The 26998-nt window shown below is 49.0% G+C and overlaps 2 pseudogenes; both read left to right on the top strand.

Moving 5' to 3' along the window:
- LOC142204380 (NACHT, LRR and PYD domains-containing protein 12-like) overlaps positions 1-26998 on the top strand; it is a 997553-nt pseudogene that overhangs the window by 516368 nt on the left and 454187 nt on the right.
- Positions 1121-23218, top strand: LOC142204667 (vitelline membrane outer layer protein 1 homolog; annotated as a pseudogene).

Raw genomic sequence — 26998 nt, forward strand, 5'->3', positions numbered from 1 at the left:
TGCACCCAGGGTCAACACTGGGACCTATGATTGAGGCCTCAGTGGTGACCATGGGCCATGATGTCACCAGGAGAATACCAAACTCTGTGAGAAGGTCCAATAAAGATTGAGGGAAGGAAAGTATGGGGTTAATAAAATAAGGTTTTATATTTTTTATTTTCACCTCCACTGGGCAACCACCTATTATACTGTAGGGTCTCAACAGGCTCAAGAGTATACTAGTTTACTGCAATGCATATTTCAGCAGCCATTTTAGTTCATCCAAGACAAATCCCCAATTCTTCGGTTTTGTTAAACAATTTGGAATATTTGGGTGGAACAAATCAGTTTGCCCATCTCTGATACTCACTTTCCCTCACCTCTTTTGGGCTCCCTGACTGTGATTGGCACAGTCAAGGAAGGTGTGAGAGCCCGTAGGACCACCAGGTTTGAGAAGAGACTAGGGTTGAACGATCGGGATCGGGAAAGATCGGATTCCAATCGGCGATCGAGTAAATTTCACGATCGCCATCGGAATTCTGATCCCAATCTTTTCCAGTGGGATTGAGGTTGGAGGTTATCTCAAGATGGGCTCAACCCTAAAAGTGACTTTTGCCATTGAGAACCATTGACTACAGTTGAGCGATCGGGATCGGAAAAGATCGGATTCCCATTGGCGATCGAGTAAATTTCACGATCAGGATTGGCTGGAAAATGATATGAAATTGTATTTTAAAATCAATCCTGAGATCTGAAGTTCGGCTCAACCCTAGAAGAGACCAATATCAGTAGAACAGACAGAGTGGACTCCATGCCAAATCTGGACAGATCAAGGCCGTAAACTTCTCCTGCGACGTCCAGTCGTTACCATTGGGATCATCAGTCCTAAAAAGTTAAGAATATTTTACTCTTGAAGACATCATACACTCCACATATACATACACATCCGCGATACAATTCACTGAGAAGTAGATACAAGTAGGGATTTCATCACAGTGATCTACAAAATTATCCCAAGAACAAATATTGACCAAAAAGATTTCTCATAAATGATAATCTCCTTATGATCATTGGAATCAGGAAGGCAGATGTTATACTTGGTAACTGGCTAAGTTCTTCATAAAATATATAAATAGAAGCCATGACCATCTACCACCAGATTCCATCTCATCCATACATGGTGACACCTTCATACTGAAGACATGATGTTGCCCGTCCTTCTGCTCTTGGTGACTCTAACGAACCTAGTGGCTCCTCAATCCACCATATCTGTTCCAAATGGAGATCCCTCGGGAGACTGGGGTGTCATGGAAGAATGTGATGAAGGAACAGAAGTGCGAGGCTTCAAACTTCAAGTAAGCAATGCATGGAAGACTCTAAATAAGATCCATTGACTCTGGCATGCCAGGTTAAGGCAGGACGTAGACTATGGTTTTTAGGGACTAATATCGGTGTATAAGTAGGGACAAAGTTTGGGTCCAGAGCCTGGAAACTTAGGCAAGGAAACGACCCATGGACTTTAAAGAGGACCTTTCATGTCCTAATTGAAGTGTGTGTTTATATTTCACTAGAAAGCTTACAATGAACTGAATTCAGTCATCTTTCCCGGTATGTGCCCCAGTGATAGAGATAGTCCCGTTAGTTTTGGCACCGATATCTCCCCACTGTCAGAAAGGCGTTCCTTACAGATCAGCGTCATCTGTCATGGCTGGGTGGTAAGGAACGTGCCCTCTGAAAGTATAGGGCTATGTTAGAGTACAGTCAGCTCTCTAGCAGTATATAAACTGCACTTTCACGGGAACATGAAAGGTTGTCTTTAATATGGATAGCTATTAGAGATGAGCGAACACTAAAATGTTCGAGGTTCGAAATTCGATTCGAACAGCCGCTCAATGTTCGTGTGTTCGAACGGGTTTCGAACCCCATTATAGTCTATGGGGAACAGATACTCGTTAAGGGGGAAACCCAAATCCGTGTCTGGAGGGTCACCAAGTCCACTATGACACCCCAGGAAATGATGCCAACACCTCTGGAATGACACTGGGACAGCAGGGGAAGCATGTCTGGGGGCATCTAACACACCAAAGACCCTCTATTACCCCAACATCACAGCCTAACAACTACACACTTTATACACTCAATACCACCTCTCTGACAGTAGGAAAACACCTTGAAACATGTGTATTTGGCACTTGCAGTGAGGAGAGCTTGTCACCAGCAGTGAATTTGGCCCTTGTAGTAAGTTGAGGTTGGCACCAACATTTGTTTTGAAAATCAGGGTGGATTGAGCCTCTAACCAGCAGAGTTTGGGCAAATTCATGGTGGAGGGAGCCTCTAACCAGCAGAGTTTGGGCAAATTCATGGTGGAGGGAGCCTCTAAACAGCCCAGTTTGGACCAATTCATGGTGGAGGGAGCCTCTAAACAGCCCAGTTTGGACCAATTCATGGTGGAGGGAGCCTCTAAAAACCCCAGTTTGGACCAATTCATGGTGGAGGGAGCCTCTAAAAAACCCAGTTTGGACCAATTCATGGTGGAGGGAGCCTCTAAACAGCCCAGTTTGGACCAATTCATGGTGGAGGGAGCCTCTAAACAGCCCAGTTTGGGCAAATTCATGGTGGAGGGAGCCTCTAACCAGCCCAGTTTGGGCAAATTCATGGTGGAGGGAGCCTCTAAAAACCCCAGTTTGGGCAAATTCATGGTGGAGGGAGCCTCTAAACAGCCCAGTTTGGACCAGTTCATGGTGGAGGGAGCCTCTAAACAGCCCAGTTTGGGCAAATTCATGGTGGAGGGAGCCTCTAAAAACCCCCAGTTTGGACCAATTCATGGTGGAGGGAGCCTCTAAAAACCCCAGTTTGGACCAATTCATGGTGGAGGGAGCCTCTAAACAGCCCAGTTTGGGCAAATTCATGGTGGAGGGAGCCTCTAAACAGGCCAGTTTGGGCAAATTCATGGTGGAGGGAGCCTCTAAAAACCCCAGTTTGGACCAATTCATGGTGGAGGGAGCCTCTAAACAGCCCAGTTTGGACCAATTCATGGTGGAGGGAGCCTCTAAAAACCCCAGTTTGGACCAATTCATGGTGGAGGGAGCCTCTAAAAACCCCAGTTTGGACCAATTCATGATGGAGGGAGCCTCTAAACAGCCCAGTTTGGACCAATTCATGGTGGAGAGAGCCTCTAAAAACCCCAGTTTGGACCAATTCATGGTGGAGGGAGCCTCTAAACAGCCCAGTTTGGACCAATTCATGGTGGAGGGAGCCTCTAAAAACCCCAGTTTGGACCAATTCATGGTGGAGGGAGCCTCTAAAAACCCCAGTTTGGACCAATTCATGATGGAGGGAGCCTCTAAACAGCCCAGTTTGGGCAAATTCATGGTGGAGGGAGCCTCTAAACAGCCCAGTTTGGGCAAATTCATGGTGGAGGGAGCCTCTAAAAACCCCAGTTTGGACCAATTCATGGTGGAGGGAGCCTCTAAAAACCCCAGTTTGGACCAATTCATGGTGGAGGGAGCCTCTAAAAACCCCAGTTTGGACCAATTCATGATGGAGGGAGCCTCTAAACAGCCCAGTTTGGACCAATTCATGGTGGAGAGAGCCTCTAAAAACCCCAGTTTGGACCAATTCATGGTGGAGGGAGCCTCTAAACAGGCCAGTTTGGGCAAATTCATGGTGGAGGGAGCCTCTAAACAGGCCAGTTTGGGCAAATTCATGGTGGAGGGAGCCTCTAACCAGCCCAGTTTGGACCAATTCATGGTGGAGGGAGCCTCTAAAAACCCCAGTTTGGACCAATTCATGGTGGAGGGAGCCTCTAAAAACCCCAGTTTGGACCAATTCATGGTGGAGGGAGCCTCTAAAAACCCCAGTTTGGACCAATTCATGATGGAGGGAGCCTCTAAACAGCCCAGTTTGGACCAATTCATGGTGGAGAGAGCCTCTAAAAACCCCAGTTTGGACCAATTCATGGTGGAGGGAGCCTCTAAACAGCCCAGTTTGGACCAATTCATGGTGGAGGGAGCCTCTAAAAACCCCAGTTTGGACCAATTCATGGTGGAGGGAGCCTCTAAACAGGCCAGTTTGGGCAAATTCATGGTGGAGGGAGCCTCTAAACAGGCCAGTTTGGGCAAATTCATGGTGGAGGGAGACTCTAAACAGGCCAGTTTGGGCAAATTCATGGTGGAGGGAGCCTCTAACCAGCCCAGTTTGGACCAATTCATGGTGGAGAGAGCCTCTAAAAACCCCAGTTTGGACCAATTCATGGTGGAGGGAGCCTCTAAACAGGCCAGTTTGGGCAAATTCATGGTGGAGGGAGCCTCTAAAAACCCCAGTTTGGACCAATTCATGGTGGAGGGAGCCTCTAAACAGCCCAGTTTGGACCAATTCATGGTGGAGGGAGCCTCTAAAAACCCCAGTTTGGACCAATTCATGGTGGAGGGAGCCTCTAAAAACCCCAGTTTGGACCAATTCATGATGGAGGGAGCCTCTAAACAGCCCAGTTTGGGCAAATTCATGGTGGAGGGAGCCTCTAAACAGCCCAGTTTGGGCAAATTCATGGTGGAGGGAGCCTCTAAAAACCCCAATTTGGACCAATTCATGGTGGAGGAAGCCTCTAAAAACCCCAGTTTGGACAAATTCATGGTGGAGGGAGCCTCTAAAAACCCCAGTTTGGACCAATTCATGATGGAGGGAGCCTCTAAACAGCCCAGTTTGGGCAAATTCATGGTGGAGGGAGCCTCTAAACAGCCCAGTTTGGGCAAATTCATGGTGGAGGGAGCCTCTAAAAACCCCAGTTTGGACCAATTCATGGTGGAGGGAGCCTCTAAAAACCCCAGTTTGGACCAATTCATGGTGGAGGGAGCCTCTAAAAACCCCAGTTTGGACCAATTCATGATGGAGGGAGCCTCTAAACAGCCCAGTTTGGACCAATTCATGGTGGAGAGAGCCTCTAAAAACCCCAGTTTGGACCAATTCATGGTGGAGGGAGCCTCTAAACAGGCCAGTTTGGGCAAATTCATGGTGGAGGGAGCCTCTAAACAGGCCAGTTTGGGCAAATTCATGGTGGAGGGAGCCTCTAACCAGCCCAGTTTGGACCAATTCATGGTGGAGAGAGCCTCTAAAAACCCCAGTTTGGACCAATTCATGGTGGAGGGAGCCTCTAAACAGGCCAGTTTGGGCAAATTCATGGTGGAGGGAGCCTCTAAAAACCCCAGTTTGGACCAATTCATGGTGGAGGGAGCCTCTAAACAGCCCAGTTTGGACCAATTCATGGTGGAGGGAGCCTCTAAAAACCCCAGTTTGGACCAATTCATGGTGGAGGGAGCCTCTAAAAACCCCAGTTTGGACCAATTCATGATGGAGGGAGCCTCTAAACAGCCCAGTTTGGGCAAATTCATGGTGGAGGGAGCCTCTAAACAGCCCAGTTTGGGCAAATTCATGGTGGAGGGAGCCTCTAAAAACCCCAGTTTGGACCAATTCATGGTGGAGGGAGCCTCTAAAAACCCCAGTTTGGACCAATTCATGATGGAGGGAGCCTCTAAAAACCCCAGTTTGGACCAATTCATGGTGGAGGGAGCCTCTAAAAACCCCAGTTTGGACCAATTCATGGTGGAGGGAGCCTCTACACAGCCCAGTTTGGACCAATTCATGGTGGAGAGAGCCTCTAAAAACCCCAGTTTGGACCAATTCATGGTGGAGGGAGCCTCTAAACAGGCCAGTTTGGGCAAATTCATGGTGGAGGGAGCCTCTAAACCGGCCAGTTTGGGCAAATTCATGGTGGAGGGAGCCTCTAACCAGCCCAGTTTGGACCAATTCATGGTGGAGAGAGCCTCTAAAAACCCCAGTTTGGACCAATTCATGGTGGAGGGAGCCTCTAAAAACCCCAGTTTGGACCAATTCATGGTGGAGGGAGCCGCTAAACAGCCCAGTTTGGACCAATTCATGGTGGAGGGAGCCTCTAACCAGCAGAGTTGGTGGAAATCAGGGTGGAGGGAGCCTCTAACCAGCAGAGTTGTGGGAAAGCAGGGTGGAGGGAGCCTCTAACCAGCAGAGTTGGGGGAAATCATGTTGGAGGGAGCCTAGTATTAGCAGAATTGTGCAACGCTTATGGTGGATGAGTATGAGGATGCGGAGGAATTGGAGAGGTTGAGTACAGACATGGAGTTTCATGTTGGGGTGCTTTACACAGGTGGGCCCAAAAATGAAGGCTCTATCCAGTGGTGGTTCATTTTTATCAAAGTGAGCCGGTCGGCACTCTCAGCTGACAGACGGGTGCGCTTGTCAGTGATGATGCCACCGGCTGCACTGAACACCCTCTCAGATAGGACGCTGGCGGCAGGACAGGACAGCACCTCCAAGGCATATAGGGCAAGTTCAAGCCACAGGTCCAACTTCGACACCCAATACGTGTAGGGCGCAGAGGGGTCGGAGAGGACAGGGCTGTGGTCGGAAAGGTATTCCCGCAACATGCGCCTATACTTCTCACGCCTGGTGACACTAGGACCCTCCGTGGCGGCACTTTGGCGAGGGGGTGCCATCAAGGTGTCCCAGACCTTAGACAGTGTGCCCCTCGTTTGTGTGGACCGGTAAGAACTTGGTTGCCTACTGGAGGAACTGCCCTCCCTGCCGCCAACGTCACATGCTGGAAACATCTCCATCATATTCTGCACCAATTGCCTGTGGCAAGCATTGATGCGATTGGCCCTCCCCTCTACCGGAATAAAAGACGAGATGTTGTTTTTATACCGGGGGTCAAGGATAGCAAAGATCCAGTACTGGTTGTCCTCCATGATTTTGACAATACACTTGTCGGTTGTAAAGCACCCCAACATGAACTCAGCCATGTCTGCCACAGTGTTAGTTGGCATGACTCCTCTGGCCCCACCGGAAAGTTCAATCTCCATTTCCTCCTCATCGTCCATGTCTACCCATCCGCGCTGCAACAATGGGACGATTCGAAGTTGCCCGGAAGCCTCCTGTATCACCATCACATCATCGGACAACTCTTCTTCCTCCTCCTCCTCCTCCTCCATTAAACGCGATGAAGCGGACAGATGTGTGGACCTACTCTCCAGCTGTGACGGATCGGATGCTATCCCTAACTCCTCTGTGTGATCTGAGTTATCCCTGATGTCAATCAGGGATTCTCTCAGAACACACAAGAGCGGGATTGTAAGGCTCACCATCGCATCTTCAGAGCTCACCCTCCTTGTGGACTCCTCAAAGACCCGTAGGATGTCACAAAGGTCTCTCATCCATGGCCACTCATGGATGTGAAACTGAGGCAGCTGACTTTGTGGCACCCTAGGGTTTTGTAGCTGGTATTCCATCAAAGGTCTCTGCTGCTCAACCACTCTATTCAACATCTGAAACATTGAGTTCCAGCGTGTGGGGACGTCGCACAAAAGCCGGTGTTGTGGCACATGCAGGCGTTGCTGGAGAGATTTTAAGCTAGCAGCGGCTACTGTCGACTTGCGAAAGTGGGCGCACATGCGCCGCACTTTCACCAGTAGCTCTGGAACATTGGGGTAGCTCTTTAGGAAACGTTGCACCACTAGGTTGAAGACGTGGGCCAGGCATGGAACATGTTGGAGTCCGGCAAGCTCCAGAGCTGCTACCAGGTTCCGGCTGTTATCACAAACGACCATGCCTGGGCCCAGGTGCAGCGGCTCAAACCATATTGCCGTCTCATCGAGGAGGGCATCCCTCACCTCGGAGGCAGTGTGCTGTCTGTCCCCCAAGCTGATCAGCTTCAGCACAGCCTGCTGACGTCTACCAACGCCAGTGCTGCAACGTTTCCAACTCGTAGCTGGGGTCAATCTAACAGCGGAGGAGGAGGCGGTGGCGGAGGAGGAGGCGGTGGCGGAGGAGGAGGCGGTAGAGGAGGAGGAGGAGGAGGGGGGTGTTCTTCTCGTGTCCCTGCCAGGAATGTTAGGCGGGGAGACGAGGTACACCGGGCCAGTTTGGGAAGCAGTCCCAGCCTCAACTACATTCACCCAGTGTGCCGTCAGTGAAATGTAGCGTCCCTGTCCGCATGCACTTGTCCACGCGTCGGTGGTCAAGTGGACCTTTGTGCAAAGCGCGGAACTAAGGGCCCGCATGATGTTGAGTGACACGTGCTGGTGCAAGGCGGGGACGGCACACCGGGAGAAGTAGTGACGGCTAGGGACGGCATAGCGAGGTGCCGCAGTTGCCATCAGGTCCAGGAAGGCGGGAGTTTCAACAAGCCGGAACGCCAACATCTCCTGGGCCAGCAGTTTAGCGATGTTGGCGTTCAAGGCTTGCGCGTGTGGGTGGTTAGCAGTGTATTTCTGCCGCCGCTCCAATGTCTGAGAGATGGTGGGTTGTTGTAAAGAAGCGCCTGATGGTGCCTTTGATGGTGCAGGAGAAGGAGATAAGACAGGAACAGGGGAGGATGAGGGAGAAGTCAACAAAGTGGCGGAGGCAGATGAAGTGGTGTCCTGGCTCGTCCTCTGGAGTGCATCGCCAGCACAGTCAGCAGTGGCAGTGGCAGAGGCAGAGGCAGTGGCAGAGGCAGTGGCAGTGGCGTGAACGGCAGGCGGCCTTTGTCCTGCCGTTGCTGCCTGCCACTGATTCCAGTGCTTGGATTCCAAATGACGGCGCATTGAAGTGGTGGACAGGTTGCTCTTCTCAGAGCCCCTAATCAATTTCGAGAGGCAAATTGTGCAGACAACACTATATCTGTCCTCGGCGCATTCCTTGAAAAAACTCCACACCTTCGAGAAACGTGCCCTCGAGGTGGGAGTTTTTCGGGGCTGGGTACGAACTGGAACATCTTGGGAGATTCCGGGTGTGGCCTGGCTTCGCCTAAGCTGCTGACCTCTGCCTCTAGCTACCCTTTTTGGTGCTGCACTTGCCTCAACATCCACACTACTTTCCCCGCTTGACATCCCCCCTGTCCAGGTCGGGTCAGTGTCCTCATCATCCACCACTTCCTCTTCCAACTCCTGTCTCATCTCCTCCTCCCGCACAATGCGCCGGTCAACTGGATGCCCTGACGGCAACTGCGTCACATCATCGTCGATGAGGGTGGGTTGCTGGTCATCCACCACCAAATCGAACGGAGATGGAGGAGACTCTAGTGTTTGAGCATCTGGACACAGATGCTCCTCTGTTAGGTTCGTGGAATCGTGACGTGGAGAGGCAGGTTGAGGGACAATGAAAGGAGCGGAGAACAGCTCTGGGGAGCAGGGACATTTGGGGTTATTGTTCTGTGAAGCTTGGGAATTTTGGGAGGAAGGAGGACAAGACTGTTGGGTAATAGGAGGAGAGGAGGCAGAGTCTGACTGGCTGCTGGACAATGTGCTGTAAGCGTTCTCTGACAGCCATTGCAAGACCTGTTCCTGGTTCTCGGGCCTACTAAGGTTTGTACCCTGCAGTTTAGTTAATGTGGCAAGCAACCCTGGCACTGTGGAGTGGCGCAATGCTTGCTGCCCCACAGGAGTAGGCACGGGACGCCCTGTGGCTTCACTGCTACCTTGCTCCCCAGAACCATTCCTCCGACCTCGCCCACGGCCTCGTCCACGTCCCTTTCCGGGAGCCTTGCGCATTTTGAATTCCCAGTTAGAAATTGGCACTATATACCAGTAGTAAAAATTGTGGGTGCACGTAACCCCAATATATTCTTTGAATTCCCAGTCAGAAACTGGCACTGTATACCAGTAGTAAAAATTGTGGGTGCACATAACCCCCATATATTCTTTGAATTCCCAGTCAGACAATGGCACTGTATACCAGTAGTAAAAATTGTGGGTGCACGTAACCCCAATATATTCTTTGAATTCCCAGTCAGAAACTGGCACTATATACCAGTAGCAAGAAATGAGGGTATTTATAACCCCAATATATTCTTTGAATTCCCAGTCAGACAATGGCACTATATACCAGTAGCAAAAATTGTGGGTGTATATAGCCCCAATTCTATTGCTAGGGGACTTGCAGGGTATTTCTGGGGTGAAGGTGGGGGGGCACACCGTTGGAACGGTGATTTGGGGTGTATATATGGGGTATACGGGAATACACTGTCAGTGTGTTCCATTCAGGATCCTGGAAAAGCTGGGTTGCGGCGATTGAGCCCGTCAGTTCCACGTTACACTGACAAGCTTCTCCCTGGAATTGAAGTTATATGTAAGCCCAATATATTCTTTGAATTCCCAGTGAGACAATGGCACTATATGGCAGTAGCAAAAATAGTGGGTGTATATAGCCCCAATTCTATTGCTAGGGGACTTGCAGGGTATTTCTGGGGTGAAGGTGGGGGGGCACACCGTTGGAACGGGTATCGGGGGTATATATCGGGTATACGGGAATACACTGACAGTGTATTCCATTCAGGATCCTGGGAAAGCTGGGTTGCGGCGATTGAGCCCGTCAGTGCCACGTTACACTGACAAGCTTCTCCCTGGAATTTAGCTCTTATAAGAGCTGTTGTGGTTGTCTTCTCCTTCCTATCCTAGCCTGTCCCTGCCTACCCAGAATCTAAGCCCTAGCTAGCTGGACGGAAACCTCCGTCCTCGGTGAATTGCAAGCTCAGAATGACGCGAAGCTGGGCGGCGCTGTTCTTTTAAATTAGAGGTCACATGTTTTCGGCAGCCAATGGGTTTTGCCTACTTTTTTCAACGTCACCGGTGTCGTAGTTCCTGTCCCACCTACCCTGCGCTGTTATTGGAGCAAAAAAGGCGCCAGGGAAGGTGGGAGGGGAATCGAGTAATGGCGCACTTTACCACGCGGTGTTCGATTCGATTCGAACATGCCGAACAGCCTAATATCCGATCGAACATGAGTTCGATAGAACACTGTTCGCTCATCTCTAATAGCTATTAGAGATGAGCGAACAGTGTTCTATCGAACTCATGTTCGATCGGATATTAGGCTGTTCGGCATGTTCGAATCGAATCGAACACCGCGTGGTAAAGTGCGCCATTACTCGATTCCCCTCCCACCTTCCCTGGCGCCTTTTTTGCTCCAATAACAGCACAGGGTAGGTGGGACAGGAACTACGACACCGGTGACGTTGAAAAAAGTAGGCAAAACCCATTGGCTGCCGAAAACATGTGACCTCTAATTTAAAAGAACAGCGACGCCCAGCTTCGCGTCATTCTGAGCTTGCAATTCACCGAGGACGGAGGTTTCCGTCCAGCTAGCTAGGGCTTAGATTCTGGGTAGGCAGGGACAGGCTAGGATAGGAAGGAGAAGACAACCAACAGCTCTTGTAAGAGCTAAATTCCAGGGAGAAGCTTGTCAGTGTAACGTGGCACTGACGGGCTCAATCGCCGCAACCCAGCTTTCCCAGGATCCTGAATGGAATACACTGTCAGTGTATTCCCGTATACCCGATATATACCCCGATACCCGTTCCAACGGTGTGCCCCCCCACCTTCACCCCAGAAATACCCTGCAAGTCCCCTAGCAATAGAATTGGGGCTATATACACCCACAATTTTTACTACTGGTATACAGTGCCATTGTCTGACTGGGAATTCAAAGAATATATTGGGAATACAAATACCCTCATTTCTTGCTACTGCCATATAGTGCCAGTTTCTGACTGGTAATTCAAAGAATATATTGGGGTTACGTGCACCCACAATTTTTACTACTGGTATACAGTGCCATTGTCTGACTGGGAATTCAAAGAATATATTGGGAATACAAATACCCTCATTTCTTGCTACTGCCATATAGTGCCAGTGTCTGACTGGGAATTCAAAGAATATATTGGGGTTACGTGCACCCACAATTTTTACTACTGGTATACAGTGCCATTGTCTGACTGGGAATTCAAAGAGTATATTGGGAATACAAATACCCTCATTTCTTGCTACTGCCATATAGTGCCAGTTTCTGACTGGGAATTCAAAGAATATATTGGGGTTACGTGCACCCACAATTTTTACTACTGGTATACAGTGCCATTGTCTGACTGGGAATTCAAAGAGTATATTGGGAATACAAATACCCTCATTTCTTGCTACTGCCATATAGTGCCAGTGTCTGACTGGGAATTCAAAGAATATATTGGGGTTACGTGCACCCACAATTTTTACTACTGGTATACAGTGCCATTGTCTGACTGGGAATTCAAAGAGTATATTGGGAATACAAATACCCTCATTTCTTGCTACTGCCATATAGTGCCAGTTTCTGACTGGGAATTCAAAGAATATATTGGGGTTACGTGCACCCACAATTTTTACTACTGGTATACAGTGCCATTGTCTGACTGGGAATTCAAAGAGTATATTGGGAATACAAATACCCTCATTTCTTGCTACTGCCATATAGTGCCAGTTTCTGACTGGGAATTCAAAGAATATATTGGGGTTACGTGCACCCACAATTTTTACTACTGGTATACAGTGCCATTGTCTGACTGGGAATTCAAAGAGTATATTGGGAATACAAATACCCTCATTTCTTGCTACTGCCATATAGTGCCAGTTTCTGACTGGGAATTCAAAGAATATATTGGGGTTACGTGCACCCACAATTTTTACTACTGGTATACAGTGCCATTGTCTGACTGGGAATTCAAAGAGTATATTGGGAATACAAATACCCTCATTTCTTGCTACTGCCATATAGTGCCAGTTTCTGACTGGGAATTCAAAGAATATATTGGGGTTACGTGCACCCACAATTTTTACTACTGGTATACAGTGCCATTGTCTGACTGGGAATTCAAAGAGTATATTGGGAATACAAATACCCTCATTTCTTGCTACTGCCATATAGTGCCAGTTTCTGACTGGGAATTCAAAGAATATATTGGGGTTACGTGCACCCACAATTTTTACTACTGGTATACAGTGCCATTGTCTGACTGGGAATTCAAAGAATATATTGGGGTTATAAATACCCTCATTTCTTGCTACTGCCATATAGTGCCAGTTTCTGACTGGTAATTCAAAGAATATATTGGGGTTACGTGCACCCACAATTTTTACTACTGGTATACAGTGCCATTGTCTGACTGGGAATTCAAAGAGTATATTGGGAATACAAATACCCTCATTTCTTGCTACTGCCATATAGTGCCAGTTTCTGACTGGGAATTCAAAGAATATATTGGGGTTACGTGCACCCACAATTTTTACTACTGGTATACAGTGCCATTGTCTGACTGGGAATTCAAAGAGTATATTGGGAATACAAATACCCTCATTTCTTGCTACTGCCATATAGTGCCAGTTTCTGACTGGGAATTCAAAGAATATATTGGGGTTACGTGCACCCACAATTTTTACTACTGGTATACAGTGCCATTGTCTGACTGGGAATTCAAAGAGTATATTGGGAATACAAATACCCTCATTTCTTGCTACTGCCATATAGTGCCAGTTTCTGACTGGGAATTCAAAGAATATATTGGGGTTACGTGCACCCACAATTTTTACTACTGGTATACAGTGCCATTGTCTGACTGGGAATTCAAAGAATATATTGGGGTTATAAATACCCTCATTTCTTGCTACTGCCATATAGTGCCAGTTTCTGACTGGTAATTCAAAGAATATATTGGGGTTACGTGCACCCACAATTTTTACTACTGGTATACAGTGCCATTGTCTGACTGGGAATTCAAAGAATATATTGGGAATACAAATACCCTCATTTCTTGCTACTGCCATATAGTGCCAGTGTCTGACTGGGAATTCAAAGAATATATTGGGGTTACGTGCACCCACAATTTTTACTACTGGTATACAGTGCCATTGTCTGACTGGGAATTCAAAGAGTATATTGGGAATACAAATACCCTCATTTCTTGCTACTGCCATATAGTGCCAGTTTCTGACTGGGAATTCAAAGAATATATTGGGGTTACGTGCACCCACAATTTTTACTACTGGTATACAGTGCCATTGTCTGACTGGGAATTCAAAGAATATATTGGGAATACAAATACCCTCATTTCTTGCTACTGCCATATAGTGCCAGTGTCTGACTGGGAATTCAAAGAATATATTGGGGTTACGTGCACCCACAATTTTTACTACTGGTATACAGTGCCATTGTCTGACTGGGAATTCAAAGAATATATTGGGAATACAAATACCCTCATTTCTTGCTACTGCCATATAGTGCCAGTGTCTGACTGGGAATTCAAAGAATATATTGGGGTTACGTGCACCCACAATTTTTACTACTGGTATACAGTGCCAATTTCTAACTAGGAATTCAAAATGCGCAAGGCTCCCGGAAAGGGACGTGGACGAGGCCGTGGGCGAGGTCGGGGGAATGGTTCTGGGGAGCAAGGTAGCAGTGAAGCCACAGGGCGTCCCGTGCCTACTCCTGTGGGGCAGCAAGCATTGCGCCACTCCACAGTGCCAGGGTTGCTTGCCACATTAACTAAACTGCAGGGTACAAACCTTAGTAGGCCCGAGAACCAGGAACAGGTCTTGCAATGGCTGTCAGAGAACGCTTACAGCACATTGTCCAGCAGCCAGTCAGACTCTGCCTCCTCTCCTCCTATTACCCAACAGTCTTGTCTTCCTTCCTCCCAAAATTCCGAAGCTTTACAGAACAATAACCCAAACTGTCCCTGCTCCCCAGAGCTGTTCTCCGCTCCTTTCATTGTCCCTCAACCTGCCTCTCCACGTCACGATTCCACGAACCTAACAGAGGAGCATCTGTATCCAGATGCTCAAACACTAGAGTCTCCTCCATCTCCGTTCGATTTGGTGGTGGATGACCAGCAACCCACCCTCATCGACGATGATGTGACGCAGTTGCCGTCAGGGCATCCAGTTGACCGGCGCATTGTGCGGGAGGAGGAGATGAGACAGGAGTTGGAAGAGGAAGTGGTGGATGATGAGGACACTGACCCGACCTGGACAGGGGGGATGTCAAGCGGGGAAAGTAGTGTGGATGTTGAGGCAGGTGCAGCACCAAAAAGGGTAGCTAGAGGCAGAGGCAGAGGTCAGCAGCTTAGGCGAAGCCAGGCCACACCCGGAATCTCCCAAGATGTTCCAGTTCGTACCCAGCCCCGAAAAACTCCCACCTCGAGGGCACGTTTCTCGAAGGTGTGGAGTTTTTTCAAGGAATGCGCCGAGGACAGATATAGTGTTGTCTGCACAATTTGCCTCTTGAAATTGATTAGGGGCTCTGAGAAGAGCAACCTGTCCACCACTTCAATGCGCCGTCATTTGGAATCCAAGCACTGGAATCAGTGGCAGGCAGCAACGGCAGGACAAAGGCCGACTGCCGTTCACGCCACTGCCACTGCCTCTGCCTCTGCCTCTGCCACTGCCACTGCTGACTGTGCTGGCGATGCACTCCAGAGGACGAGCCAGGACACCACTTCATCTGCCTCCGCCACTTTGTTGACTTCTACCTCATCCTCCCCTGGTCCTGTCTTATCTCCTTCTCCTGCACCATCAAAGGCACCATCAGGCGTTTCTTTACAACAACCCACCATCTCTCAGACATTGGAGCGGCGGCAGAAATACACTGCTAACCACCCACACGCGCAAGCCTTGAACGCCAACATCGCTAAACTGCTGGCCCAGGAGATGTTGGCGTTCCGGCTTGTTGAAACTCCCGCCTTCCTGGACCTGATGGCAACTGCGGCACCTCGCTATGCCGTCCCTAGCCGTCACTACTTCTCCCGGTGTGCCGTCCCCGCCTTGCACCAGCACGTGTCACTCAACATCAGGCGGGCCCTTAGTTCCGCGCTTTGCACAAAGGTCCACTTGACCACCGACGCGTGGACAAGTGCATGCGGACAGGGACGCTACATTTCACTGACGGCACACTGGGTGAATGTAGTTGAGGCTGGGACTGCTTCCCAAACTGGCCCGGTGTACCTCGTCTCCCCGCCTAACATTCCTGGCAGGGACACGAGAAGAACACCCCCCTCCTCCTCCTCCTCCTCTACCGCCTCCTCCTCCGCCACCGCCTCCTCCTCCGCCACCGCCTCCTCCTCCGCTGTTAGATTGACCCCAGCTACGAGTTGGAAACGTTGCAGCACTGGCGTTGGTAGACGTCAGCAGGCTGTGCTGAAGCTGATCAGCTTGGGGGACAGACAGCACACTGCCTCCGAGGTGAGGGATGCCCTCCTCGATGAGACGGCAATATGGTTTGAGCCGCTGCACCTGGGCCCAGGCATGGTCGTTTGTGATAACGGCCGGAACCTGGTAGCAGCTCTGGAGCTTGCCGGACTCCAACATGTTCCATGCCTGGCCCACGTCTTCAACCTAGTGGTGCAACGTTTCCTAAAGAGCTACCCCAATGTTCCAGAGCTACTGGTGAAAGTGCGGCGCATGTGCGCCCACTTTCGCAAGTCGACAGTAGCCGCTGCTAGCTTAAAATCTCTCCAGCAACGCCTGCATGTGCCACAACACCGGCTTTTGTGCGACGTCCCCACACGCTGGAACTCAACGTTTCAGATGTTGAATAGAGTGGTTGAGCAGCAGAGACCTTTGATGGAATACCAGCTACAAAACCCTAGGGTGCCACAAAGTCAGCTGCCTCAGTTTCACATCCATGAGTGGCCATGGATGAGAGACCTTTGTGACATCCTACGGGTCTTTGAGGAGTCCACAAGGAGGGTGAGCTCTGAGGATGCGATGGTGAGCCTTACAATCCCGCTCTTGTGTGTTCTGAGAGAATCCCTGATTGACATCAGGGATAACTCAGATCACACAGAGGAGTTAGGGATAGCATCCGATCCGTCACAGCTGGAGAGTAGGTCCACACATCTGTCCGCTTCACTGCGTTTAATGGAGGAGGAGGAGGAGGAGGAGGAGGAAGAAGAGTTGTCCGATGATGTGATGGTGATACAGGAGGCTTCCGGGCAACTTCGAATCGTCCCATTGTTGCAGCGCGGATGGGTAGACATGGAGGATGAGGAGGAAATGGAGATTGAACTTTCCGGTGGGGCCAGAGGAGTCATGCCAACTAACACTGTGGCAGACATGGCTGAGTTCATGTTGGGGTGCTTTACAACCGACAAGCGTATTGTCAAAATCATGGAGGACAACCAGTACTGGATCTTTGCTATCCTTGACCCCCGGTATAAAAACAACATCTCCTCTTTTATTCCGGTAGAGGGGAGGGCCAATCGCATCAATGCTTGCCACAGGCAATTGGTGCAGAATATGATGGAGATGTTTCCAGCATGTGACGTTGGCGGCAGGGAGGGCAGTTCCTCCAGTAGGCAACCAAGTTCTCACCGGTCCACACAAACGAGGGGCACACTGTCTAAGGTCTGGGACACCTTGATGGCACCCCCTCGCCAAAGTGCCGCCACGGAGGGTCCTAGTGTCACCAGGCGTGAGAAGTATAGGCGCATGTTGCGGGAATACCTTTCCGACCACAGCCCTGTCCTCTCCGACCCCTCTGCGCCCTACACGTATTGGGTGTCGAAGTTGGACCTGTGGCTTGAACTTGCCCTATATGCCTTGGAGGTGCTGTCCTGTCCTGCCGCCAGCGTCCTATCTGAGAGGGTGTTCAGTGCAGCCGGTGGCATCATCACTGACAAGCGCACCCGTCTGTCAGCTGAGAGTGCCGACCGGCTCACTTTGATAAAAATGAACCACCACTGGGTAGAGCCGTCATTTTTGTGCCCACCTGTGTAAAGCACCCCAACATGAAACTCCATGTCTGTACTCAACCTCTCCAATTCCTCCGCATCCTCATACTCATCCACCATAAGCGTTGCACAATTCTGCTAATACTAGGCTCCCTCCACCCTGATTTCCCCCAACTCTGCTGGTTAGAGGCTCCCTCCACCATGAATTTGCCCAAACTGGGCTGTTTAGAGGCTCCCTCCACCATGAATTGGTCCAAACTGGGTTTTTTAGAGGCTCCCTCCACCATGAATTTGCCCAAACTGGGCTGTTTAGAGGCTCCCTCCACCATGAATTGGTCCAAACTGGGGTGGTTAGAGGCTCCCTCCACCATGAATTTCCCAAAACTTGGCTGTTTAGAGGCTCCCTCCACCATGAATTTGCCCAAACTGGGCTGTTTAGAGGCTCCCTCCACCATTAATTGGTCCAAACTGGGCTGGTTAGAGGCTCCCTCCACCATGAATTTGCCCAAACTGGGGTGGTTAGAGGCTCCCTCCACCATTAATTGGTCCAAACTGGGCTGGTTAGAGGCTCCCTCCACCATGAATTTGCCCAAACTGGGCTGTTTAGAGGCTCCCTCCACCATGAATTGGTCCAAACTGGGCTGGTTAGAGGCTCCCTCCACCATTAATTGGTCCAAACTGGGCTGGTTAGAGGCTCCCTCCACCATGAATTTGCCCAAACTGGGCTGTTTAGAGGCTCCCTCCACCATGAATTGGTCCAAACTGGGCTGGTTAGAGGCTCCCTCCACCATGAATTTCCCAAAACTTGGCTGTTTAGAGGCTCCCTCCACCATTAATTGGTCCAAACTGGGCTGGTTAGAGGCTCCCTCCACCATTAATTGGTCCAAACTGGGCTGGTTAGAGGCTCCCTCCACCATTAATTGGTCCAAACTGGGCTGGTTAGAGGCTCCCTCCACCATGAATTTCCCAAAACTTGGCTGTTTAGAGGCTCCCTCCACCATTAATTGGTCCAAACTGGGGTTTTTAGAGTCTCCCTCCACCATGAATTGGTCCAAACTGGGCTGGTTAGAGGCTCCCTCCACCATGAATTTCCCAAAACTTGGCTGTTTAGAGGCTCCCTCCACCATGAATTGGTCCAAACTGGGCTGGTTAGAGGCTCCCTCCACCATGAATTGGTCCAAACTGGGGTGGTTAGAGGCTCCCTCCACCATTAATTGGTCCAAACTGGGCTGGTTAGAGGCTCCCTCCACCATTAATTGGTCCAAACTGGGCTGGTTAGAGGCTCCCTCCACCATGAATTTGCCCAAACTGGGGTGGTTAGAGGCTCCCTCCACCATTAATTGGTCCAAACTGGGCTGGTTAGAGGCTCCCTCCACAATTAATTGGTCCAAACTGGGCTAATTAGAGGCTCCCTCCACCATGAATTGGTCCAAACTGGGTTTTTTAGAGGCTCCCTCCACCATGAATTTGCCCAAACTGGGCTGTTTAGAGGCTCCCTCCACCATGAATTGGTCCAAACTGGGCTGGTTAGAGGCTCCCTCCACCATGAATTTCCCAAAACTTGGCTGTTTAGAGGCTCCCTCCACCATGAATTTGCCCAAACTGGGCTGTTTAGAGGCTCCCTCCACCATTAATTGGTCCAAACTGGGCTGGTTAGAGGCTCCCTCCACCATGAATTTGCCCAAACTGGGGTGGTTAGAGGCTCCCTCCACCATTAATTGGTCCAAACTGGGCTGGTTAGAGGCTCCCTCCACCATGAATTTCCCAAAACTTGGCTGTTTAGAGGCTCCCTCCACCATTAATTGGTCCAAACTGGGCTGGTTAGAGGCTCCCTCCACCATGAATTTGCCCAAACTGGGCTGTTTAGAGGCTCCCTCCACCATTAATTGGTCCAAACTGGGCTGGTTAGAGGCTCCCTCCACCATGAATTTGCCCAAACTGGGCTGTTTAGAGGCTCCCTCCACCATGAATTGGTCCAAACTGGGGTGGTTAGAGGCTCCCTCCACCATGAATTGGTCCAAACTGGGGTGGTTAGAGGCTCCCTCCACCATTAATTGGTCCAAACTGGGCTGGTTAGAGGCTCCCTCCACAATTAATTGGTCCAAACTGGGCTAATTAGAGGCTCCCTCCACCATGAATTGGTCCAAACTGGGCTGGTTAGAGGCTCCCTCCACCATGAATTTCCCAAAACTTGGCTGTTTAGAGGCTCCCTCCACCATGAATTTGCCCAAACTGGGCTGTTTAGAGGCTCCCTCCACCATTAATTGGTCCAAACTGGGCTGGTTAGAGGCTCCCTCCACCATGAATTTGCCCAAACTGGGGTGGTTAGAGGCTCCCTCCACCATTAATTGGTCCAAACTGGGCTGGTTAGAGGCTCCCTCCACCATGAATTTCCCAAAACTTGGCTGTTTAGAGGCTCCCTCCACCATTAATTGGTCCAAACTGGGCTGGTTAGAGGCTCCCTCCACCATGAATTTGCCCAAACTGGGCTGTTTAGAGGCTCCCTCCACCATTAATTGGTCCAAACTGGGCTGGTTAGAGGCTCCCTCCACCATGAATTTGCCCAAACTGGGCTGTTTAGAGGCTCCCTCCACCATGAATTGGTCCAAACTGGGGTGGTTAGAGGCTCCCTCCACCATGAATTGGTCCAAACTGGGGTGGTTAGAGGCTCCCTCCACCATTAATTGGTCCAAACTGGGCTGGTTAGAGGCTCCCTCCACCATTAATTGGTCCAAACTGGGCTGGTTAGAGGCTCCCTCCACCATTAATTGGTCCAAACTGGGCTGGTTAGAGGCTCCCTCCACCATGAATTTCCCAAAACTTGGCTGTTTAGAGGCTCCCTCCACCATTAATTGGTCCAAACTGGGCTGGTTAGAGGCTCCCTCCACCATGAATTTGCCCAAACTGGGCTGTTTAGAGGCTCCCTCCACCATGAATTGGTCCAAACTGGGCTGGTTAGAGGCTCCCTCCACCATGAATTTCCCAAAACTTGGCTGTTTAGAGGCTCCCTCCACCATGAATTGGTCCAAACTGGGCTGGTTAGAGGCTCCCTCCACCATGAATTGGTCCAAACTGGGGTGGTTAGAGGCTCCCTCCACCATTAATTGGTCCAAACTGGGCTGGTTAGAGGCTCCCTCCACCATTAATTGGTCCAAACTGGGCTGGTTAGAGGCTCCCTCCACCATGAATTTGCCCAAACTGGGGTGGTTAGAGGCTCCCTCCACCATTAATTGGTCCAAACTGGGCTGGTTAGAGGCTCCCTCCACAATTAATTGGTCCAAACTGGGCTAATTAGAGGCTCCCTCCACCATGAATTGGTCCAAACTGGGTTTTTTAGAGGCTCCCTCCACCATGAATTTGCCCAAACTGGGCTGTTTAGAGGCTCCCTCCACCATGAATTGGTCCAAACTGGGCTGGTTAGAGGCTCCCTCCACCATGAATTTCCCAAAACTTGGCTGTTTAGAGGCTCCCTCCACCATTAATTGGTCCAAACTGGGCTGGTTAGAGGCTCCCTCCACCATTAATTGGTCCAAACTGGGCTGGTTAGAGGCTCCCTCCACCATTAATTGGTCCAAACTGGGCTGGTTAGAGGCTCCCTCCACCATTAATTGGTCCAAACTGGGCTGGTTAGAGGCTCCCTCCACCATTAATTGGTCCAAACTGGGCTGGTTAGAGGCTCCCTCCACCATGAATTTGCCCAAACTGGGCTGTTTAGAGGCTCCCTCCACCATGAATTGGTCCAAACTGGGCTGGTTAGAGGCTCCCTCCACCATGAATTTCCCAAAACTTGGCTGTTTAGAGGCTCCCTCCACCATTAATTGGTCCAAACTGGGCTGGTTAGAGGCTCCCTCCACCATGAATTGGTCCAAACTGGGGTTTTTAGAGGCTCCCTCCACCATGAATTGGTCCAAACTGGGGTTTTTAGAGTCTCCCTCCACCATGAATTGGTCCAAACTGGGGTTTTTAGAGTCTCCCTCCACCATGAATTGGTCCAAACTGGGGTTTTTAGAGGCTCCCTCCACCATGAATTTGCCCAAACTCTGCTGGTTAGAGGCTCAATCCACCCTGATTTTCAAAACAAATGTTGGTGCCAACCTCAACTTACTACAAGGGCCAAATTCACTGCTGGTGACAAGCTCTCCTCACTGCAAGTGCCAAATACACATGTTTCAAGGTGTTTTCCTACTGTCAGAGAGGTGGTATTGAGTGTGTAAAGTGTGTAGTTGTTAGGCTGTGATGTTGGGGTAATAGAGGGTCTTTGGTGTGTTAGATGCCCCCAGACATGCTTCCCCTGCTGTCCCAGTGTCATTCCAGAGGTGTTGGCATCATTTCCTGGGGTGTCATAGTGGACTTGGTGACCCTCCAGACACGGATTTGGGTTTCCCCCTTAACGAGTATCTGTTCCCCATAGACTATAATGGGGTTCGAAACCCGTTCGAACACACGAACATTGAGCGGCTGTTCGAATCGAATTTCGAACCTCGAACATTTTAGTGTTCGCTCATCTCTAATAGCTATAAGTTCAGCACGTGGGCTGTGTAACCAAGTTCTACAATTATGTGTTATATAATTCTAAAAACGAGGTCAAACTACCTTGAGGATATTGGTGGACCGTAAACATCACTTTAGCCACCAGTGCCAGGCAGCTGCTGCCAAGGCAGATAAAATCCCAGGATGCATCATAGTTTTACCTCCGTGCAATTCAATGCTCAGGCTGCGTGTAGAATTTTGTAGAGTATAAGAGTAGACCGTACAGAGATCTTTCCAATGATATTTTTATGCATTCATTATATTCCAGTTATTCATGATATGGTCTTCTTAATCTTAGGTGGAGCGAATGCGTGGACGTCTAGTAGATGACACAGCCTTGAATGGAATCACACTGTACTGCATAAAAAAATCAACCTGGGAGGTGGTGAAGACCATCAGCTCCTCTGTTGGACCGTAAGTACCAAGACATCTATCATGTTCCTTCGGAGTTCGTTTAACGCATACTCCATCCACTATTATGATAGACACCAATGATGCCAAATACTGGAGCCTTCACGATCTCTATATTTGGCCCAAGCCATGACCCATTAGAAGACAATGAGTTGGAACTATGATAACGGTTCAGTATAGCATCCATGTTGAAAAAGCAACGCAGGAGATTACAGGAAGTTGTCCAGGATAGAGACATTTTAGTCTTGGATATAATTCAGCCATATGTACCAGACATTTTGGATTTTTTGTCTTGTTTATAGATTCGGCCGTTGGGGACCCATCTTCTGGTGTAAGTCGGGATTTCTCAAAAATTTCAGGTTGAGAGTGGAGTTTCATGATACAAGAGATAAGACAGCCGCCAACAACATCATGTTCACCTGCTCCGATGGTTCTGTCCTGGAGGGGAATGGCCTGTCCTGGGGAGATTATGGACCCTGGAGCTTTGACTGCAAGAAAGGAATACGCGGAATCCAAACCAGAGTGCAGGGAAAACAAGGCTTTTGGCGAGATGACTTGGGCCTTACTGATGTCAAATTTAAGTGTTATGGTAACTGAGAGTCTACTAACCAACCCATAGTAAAATCATTAGATAGGGGAAGGATATTATTAGGTTTCTGTCTATTCTCTTCACAAGTAGGACAGGTGGGGGTGGGATATGGTCTACGATGGTGGTCAGTGATGATAGTGGCTGATGGTAGATCGCAGAGGGTATTGTATCTATTCTCTTCACAGGTAGGACAGGTGGGGGTGGAATATGGTCTACGATGGTGGTCAGTGATGATAGTGGCTGGTGGTAGTAGATCGTAGACGGTATTGTATCTATTCTCTTGACAGGTAGGACAGGTGGGGGTGGGATATGGTCTACGATGGTGGTCAGTGATGATAGTGGCTGGTGGTAGTAGATCGTAGACGGTATTGTATCTATTCTCTTGACAGGTAGGACAGGTGGGGGTGGGATATGGTCTACGATGGTGGTCAGTGATGATAGTGGCTGGTGGTAGTAGATCGTAGACGGTATTGTATCTATTCTCTTGACAGGTAGGACAGGTGGGGGTGGGATATGGTCTACGATGGTGGTCAGTGATGGTAGTGGGTGGTAGTAGATTGTAGAGGGTATTGTATCTATTCTCTTCATAGGTAGGACAGGTGGGGGTGGGATATGGTCTATGATGGTGGTCAGTGATGGTAGTGGGTGGTAGTAGATCGTAGAGGGTATTGTATCTATTCTCTTGACAGGTAGGACAGATGGGGCTGGGATATGGTCTACGATGGTGGTCAGTGATGATAGTGGCTGGTGGTAGTAGATCGTAGACGGTATTGTATCTATTCTCTTGACAGGTAGGACAGGTGGGGGTGGGATATGGTCTACGATGGTGGTCAGTGATGGTAGTGGGTGGTAGTAGATTGTAGAGGGTATTGTATCTATTCTCTTCATAGGTAGGACAGGTGGGGGTGGGATATGGTCTATGATGGTGGTCAGTGATGGTAGTGGGTGGTAGTAGATCGTAGAGGGTATTGTATCTATTCTCTTGACAGGTAGGACAGGTGGGGGTGGGATATGGTCTACGATGGTGGTCAGTGATGATAGTGGCTGGTGGTAGTAGATCGTAGACGGTATTGTATCTATTCTCTTCACAGGTAGGACAGGTGGGGGTGGGATATGGTCTACGATGGTGGTCAGTGATGGTAGTGGGTGGTAGTAGATTGTAGAGGGTATTGTATCTATTCTCTTCATAGGTAGGACAGGTGGGGGTGGGATATGGTCTACGATGGTGGTCAGTGATGGTACTGGGTGGTAGTAGATCGTACACAGTGTTGTATGTGAAACGTATCAACGTGACTTCTTGTTCTTGAAGCTTCTACAGAAATGTCTTACTTTCATGTCTTCTGATGTGTGATGTGTTCAGACTATGTAATAAACTTTAATAAAGAAGATCCTACTGAAGCGTATAATGTTGATCACATTGAGTCTCTTCTAAGTTTGGTACAACCATAAGGTAGAGCTTTAAGAGAACATTTTCGGCTTATTCAAAGCCTTCCTCAGACTCTACAATAACATATAAAAGTGTACAATCCATATCAATATTCACAGAGTGCAAACATCAAACAAAATCATATCAACTTCATAAGTCTGATACTAGAGATGAGTGAGTAGTGAAATATTTGATTCGATATTAATTTCCTGTAGAGCCTCAATATTCGACTACTCGATCAAATATCGAATCCCATTATAGTCTATGGGAAAAAATGCTCATTTCAGGAGAAACCACTATTCGACTAAAGGAGAGTCACCAAGTCCACGAATAGCAGGAGGAGAGTGTTTAGGAAGAGCGTTGTGCAGTTAAAGCGCACGGATCCCATTATAGTCTATGGGGTCCGTGCGCTTTAACTGCACAGCACTTGCAGTCGGGCTGATAAAAAGTCAGCTCCCTCGTAACATCAAGTTGCCAGCTCTCCTGACTAGCAAGGACGAGCTTACTGCAGAACCAGCGTTGATTTGCCGCAGGCTCGTCTTTGCTAGACGGGAGAGCTAGCAACTTGCTGTTACGAGGGAGCTTACTTTTTCTCATAGGAATGAATTGACCAGCGTTGATTGGCCAGTGTACAGCATTCAGCCAATCAACGCTGGTTCTGCCGGAGGCTCGTCTTTGAGGAGGCGGAGTATAAAATCGGATCACAATGGAGACTGCTGTGGTCCGATCTTAGACTCCGCCTCCTCACAGACGAGCCTCCGGCAGAACCAGAATTGATTTGCTGAATGCTGTACACTGTATTCAATTTTGAATAAATCCCCAACAGTGTCACCAGCTTGGCACCCCACACCATCGCACCTCCTCCTCCATGCTTCACGGTGGGAACCAGGCATGTAGAGTCCATCCGTTCACCTTTTCTGTGTCGCACTAAGACACGGTGGTTATATGTGTTATGTTATCTGGACATTATATACGCTGATATGATGATAATGATCTATCACTAATGCCCGTAATAAAGCCATTATTTTCGGCATGCTGTCCATAATATCGTTGACTGTACGATCATGCCAGCAATGTGATGCATATTTGTATGCCATATATGATGATATGATGAAGTGTATCCATCACTGATATGCCGTGGCATCTCGCACACTGATGATTATTGATCTGGTAGTATGATCATTTTATTTGGAACAGCTACCTGTGTCAGGGTGCAACTTACCTGCAGTGTCAGGTTCCTCCTGCTGGCGTGCATAAAGCGATGTTGCGGGCTGAGAATCTAAGTCCGCGTGCATGCGCGAGGCGTTCCGGAGGTGTGTAGTGGGCAGCCAATTGAAAGGGAAGCCATGAAATGAAAACCATGATGTGGGAGTAGTTGATAGGTTGCGCAGTGCGCATGGAGGTGTGCTTAGCACTCGGTGGTGATTGGACAGATGGGTCACTGGCGGCGGGGCAATTCACCACTGATAGTAGAGCGGCGGTCTTGCTGGCGGCGAGTCCACTGTACTGTTAATGTTCAGTAACAGCAGTTTTTATTGCTTTTAGCTGTGAGAGAGAATATACATAGACACCTGATGAATCTTTTCGTGAAAGAGGAAATGCGTAGGGTCAGTCTTCTCCTGGAACTTCTGGAACACCCTTTCCCTGTGTCTTCTTCCGTCCTGGGTTTCAATGTTCTAGCAGAGCCGACTGCACATGCTGACAAGCCATAAGAAAATGGCCGCTTACTCAGTAAGCTGTGCAAGAGGCCATTTTCTTGTAGCCGCTTACACAGCTTACTGAGCAAGCGGCCATTTTTCTTGTGCGCAGTAGGAGCTGGAGAAAAAAATTCCAAATGCTCTGGAATCAGCAGCACTCATTGACACGCAAAGAACTAGAGTTAGTGAAGATGGTGAAAGGTCCTCCTAGCCAAGAACTGGTAGCGGATGACAGTCCAGAACTGGCGCAGGCTGGTCCACGGCTCGCTAGGACTCTATAGCTTTATGAATGGTCCAGATGTCGACAAACATCCTCTCTTGCCCCCTTGTCCTTTTAAAAAACTTATGCCTATGATTCTCCTTATTTCTCTTTTTCCCCATTCCACCACCATCTCCAGACATTGATTAACATGGTAACAACTAGAGATGGTCGAATTTCCCAAGATTCATTTTGGAATGAAATGGTTCACCCATCCGTAGTAACTTCTTATAGATGTCTATTAAGGATCGTCTTCTTCCTTCTGGAGCTACTTCACATAAATTCTTATCTGAAAGGTCTTAGAGAAGACTCAGACAGTAAAGATTGACAGAAAACAACACAAGTCAAGTGTTAAGGAAAATCCCTCAAACACTCGAGCAATCATATTAAGGAAACAAGAACAATGTAACGATCCGAAGGTCAATAACTCTCAGCTACAGAATAAGATGCTACAAAGATAATCCTCAGTAATGTGTCTGGAAACAATTTGGCCGACGTTCCTACTCGTTCCTACTCATAAAGATATGATGTCTTTAGTTGCCACTAAGTTCGGCAGAGTTAC

The sequence above is a fragment of the Leptodactylus fuscus genome, chromosome 5 (assembly GCF_031893055.1).
Source record: "Leptodactylus fuscus isolate aLepFus1 chromosome 5, aLepFus1.hap2, whole genome shotgun sequence".
Classification (NCBI taxonomy): Eukaryota; Metazoa; Chordata; class Amphibia; order Anura; family Leptodactylidae; genus Leptodactylus; species Leptodactylus fuscus.